The sequence below is a fragment of the Pelodiscus sinensis genome, chromosome 22 (assembly GCF_049634645.1).
Source record: "Pelodiscus sinensis isolate JC-2024 chromosome 22, ASM4963464v1, whole genome shotgun sequence".
NCBI lineage: Eukaryota > Metazoa > Chordata > Testudines > Trionychidae > Pelodiscus > Pelodiscus sinensis.
Genome location: NC_134732.1, coordinates 10,943,040 through 10,947,085, shown reverse-complemented (window position 1 = coordinate 10,947,085; position 4,046 = coordinate 10,943,040).

Genomic DNA, 4,046 nt, shown 5'->3' with positions numbered 1-4,046 from the left:
ATTGTGGGACAGGAAGGGCGCAGGGCACGTGATCTGCGGACGTGGCCATTTTGCTTGTGGGCGGAAGCCGACTACCTTTGGTGCCCCATAGGAGGAACTCTTCGTTCCATGGGTTGGTTCTTGTATCAGTAGATTTGGTGGTTTATAAAACGCACCAAGGGTCTTCAACGGCTTGTGGGGGGCAGAGCTGCCTGCTGGGCAGAGGCTTCGTGCCTGCAGGCTGCCTCCGGCCAGACCAACCGCCCCCTTCTCTGTCTGCCCCATGGTATAATTAACCCTCTTTCACGCCACCCTCCCTGGCAGTATCAGCCACCCTGCAGGGCACTGACCCTGGGCGAGGTTGCCTCAGAAAAGTCTCCATCAACTGACGTTTGGGCAAAAAGAACCCCCCCCCCCCCCACTACTCTGGGATGAACTGAACATCATGTTGTTATGGGATTCCCGTCTCAAAGTATTTTACCCATTTGGATCCCAGATGTAAATGGCAGCTTTAAGCCCAGGTTCATGTGGCTCATGACTGCACAGAGATAGCAGTGGCTGCTGGTTCTTGTGAAGGAAGGGTGTGGGGGAAGGGCTACTCAGAGGGATAGGAAGGCGACATGTTGGGGAACCCCATTTAACAAAATTTTGTCTGGAGCATAAGGGATGGTGCATCTCCTAGTGGTCTGATGCTTAAATCGTGTATGAGAGATAGTATGCGGACAGTAGTGTCGGGGACTCGAACCCAGACGGCTTCAGTTCGTTGTCTGACCACAAAGAGACAGGCAACACCAGCAAGGTCTAATCACAAAGCTCTTTATTGAAGAGTGCACACAACAATAGAGAGCAGCCCGTCTCTACCAAGATCCAGCCCCCGATTTCTATAGCAAGTAGGGTTATATAGACAGTTCCGTCGTGTCATAGACTATTTACTTAAGCAACCCACCCCCCTTTGTTAGTTAGAAACTTCTGGTGTGGGTGCATACCTTGCCAACTATACAAGGTGGCCTTGATACATTAGCAACTTTCTTATTAAGACATGTCAAAGCAAAAACACGCTCCTCTCTGTTTAGGCGGCTAACAACTGATTGCTTTATTGATCAGTAAAGCAAAGTGAGCCAAACGTGGTCCCAGCAAAGTCGGGCCCAGTAAAGCTGCTAATACAATCAATCCTAGTATATTTATACCCTTAGCCAAACAGTCTGATGTCAGGGCATCCAATTACAGAAATCCTCAATTAAATTTGGAAAAACAAAGCCTTATCAACAAGATGGCGGACAGGTACGAGGGAGTACATCTCCTGTCCCAACCAGCCCAATTAGCACATACCAATAGCCCATCCTGTAGGCCTCTTCTCACGGGGTGACAGAAAGTTCACTCTGGTCTACGTGCTTGAAAGAAAAGCTGAAATGGTTTCTGATATACAAGATGGCTTCTAGCTAAATATGAAAATGGTTTCTACAGCTTCTACAGACAGAAGGCGAGTACCAGACAACGAGGAGACGGGGAGTTTTCTTATCAGTTTCTTAAGCAAGCTGTTCAGCTCAGCAAGTACAAAAATGCAGCTGTTCGCTTATCTAATGCCCTTGCTCAACTCATGTCTCAAATTTTGTTCAGGGACTACCCAGAACCCTTTGCTGACTCTTCTCCGTCTGTCTTAGCATAACCGCCCTAGGCCCAATTTTCTGTGGCCTAACAGTAGGAATCCAGTAGGGATGTGAAAGATTAACCGGTTAATTGGCAAGCATCATCTTTAATCGGTGATATTTAGCAGTTCTGATTAACCCCAGGGGGGCTGCCTCAGTCCTGTGGGGTCTACCACTGGCAGGGACTGCTCTGGCATCTGGAGCAGCCTGTCCATGGTGTGGAAATGCAGGCAGATGCTGCTCAGGCTGGGCTGGAGCGATTCCCCTCCCCCCTTCCTCCTTTAATCTGTTAACTGGTTAAACCAGTGGTCCCCAACCATTTAAGGTTGCCGGGCACCAGGGGGTGTGGCCGTTCACCCACCGGGCGCCAGAGGGCAGGCCCCCCCCATAGCCGCGTGCCCGGGGCCAGTGCCCCCCCCAAGCGCCGTGTGCCCGGGGCCGGCGCTCCCCTCATGCGCCATACACCCAGAGCGCGGGCGACTAATCCGCGGCACTCCTGGGGCCAGCACTCATTGTGTGCCCAGGGCGCACGATGTTGGGGACCACTGGGTTAAACTGTGTTTAACCAATTAAATGGGATTTTACATCCCTAGCATCTGAGTGTTAAGACTGTTGGATTCTGTTGTTTGAGACTCCTCATCGCTTTTGCAGATTCAGACTAACAGGGCTACCCCTCTGATACTTTGTGCTTCAGTTTCCCTAACAAGTTAGATGTAAAATTAGGCTTAATTCACAATAATATTTAAACAAAATTGAATTTTTATGGGTATGTTCAACCAAGCATCTTAATGACATATGAAATTTGCCCAAACCCACTGTCATAGGAAATTATTCTGCTGTTTCATAGGTAAAATGAGTCATACAGTGATTAAATGACTTGCCCAAGGTCACACCGAAAATCTGGGGTAAAACCAAGTCGACCCTGGAAATCTGGATGCCATAACCACATCTGCAACTCATTTTGAGATCCTTGGACGGAAGATACTAGAAGAACACAAACTATTAAGAGGATTTTAGCAGGCTGCGCCCCCTGCTTGCTATGCTCACTAACTGCCCTCTTGGACAGGGAGGGCCCAGGCTGCCCAGACCCTGGCTTTTTTCCCTACCCCGGCCAGCCAGGAAAGGCCTCTCCCAGGGCTGAGGTGGACCCGGCTCTGTGCCCGACTGCCAGGAGGTGGGCTGGGCTGAGACTGAACTGGGCCCTGTTCTCCCCCCAGCCACTGGGTGGGGCCGGGCCAAGGCTGTTCCAGGCCCAGCATTCCCCCGGACTGCCAGGAAGGGGTAGCTGGGCTGAGACTGTGCCAGCCGAGCTCTGCCCCAGCTACCAGGAGGGTCTGTGCTAGGGCCAGTCTCCTCCTCTGCCACGAGGGTGGGCTGGGCTGAGGCCCGGCCAGTAGCCTCCCCAGGAATTGAAATGGGGGGTGTTTGAATTTACAAGGGGGAGTGTCAGGGCTGATGAGGGGTGACACCATGAGGGTGAAGGTGGGCTGTATGGCATCATAGTTCACAAAACTGTGTGTGTGTGTGGGGGGGGGTTCAGGTTGGGGAAATTCAGGGAAATCCCTAGGCCCAGCAGCTACTGCTCTCTGCAGCTGCTGGGGAGGGCTGAGATGGGGGCCGCAGGCATCCACATCCCTACGTGGGCCCTGGGGAGGGCCAAACTGGGAGTGTGTGCGGCTTAGCTCCCGTGGATGCAGAGTGATGTGTTGATGTCACTGTTAGCCTACAGGACATTTTTTAAAATATATGTGTAGAGAGAAATATTCTTGAACTCTCATTACTGAGTTATTAACAAAGTTACCTTGAAAATTCTTTACAGCTACTGCTATGTAATGTTTCCACTGGTGGTAGCTGTTCTGGTGATAGCCGTGATGAAAAATTATAAAGAAACTTCAAGACTTACCGGCATTGCTCAAGTCCTTCAGAACATGGAGCTGAGGGTGTGTGGAGGGTGTAAGAGTCAGGGCAGGGGCTTAGGTGATGTGAGGGGCTCAGGGCAGGAGACTAGGGATTTGGGGGGTCCAGGAGTCAGGATTTGGGGTGAGGAGGGACTCAGGACAGAGGATGGGGGTGCACGAGTCAGAGCAGAGGGTGAGTGTGCAGGAGTCAGGGCAAAGGTGGAAGGTGTGCGAGGCTCAGAGCAGGAGGTGGAGGTGCCTGCCAGCTTCTCCTTAGGGCTGGCCCAGGGCTGCCGGGGTTGCACAGCCCATCTGGGACTGCACACCAGGGGTGGCTAGGATGGTGAGTGCCATGTTGGCCAGCTAATGGCTGCTTCCCAGGACAGGCTGGGGTAATGGAGGCTCTACTGCAGGCCAGCAGGTGTTCCTGGGGCTGGGGCACTTGCCTCCTTGAGGTCATTCTGGGGGACATAACTGTCCCCTGTGCTTGCTCTCCCCCTGAGGTCATTCATGAATATAACCG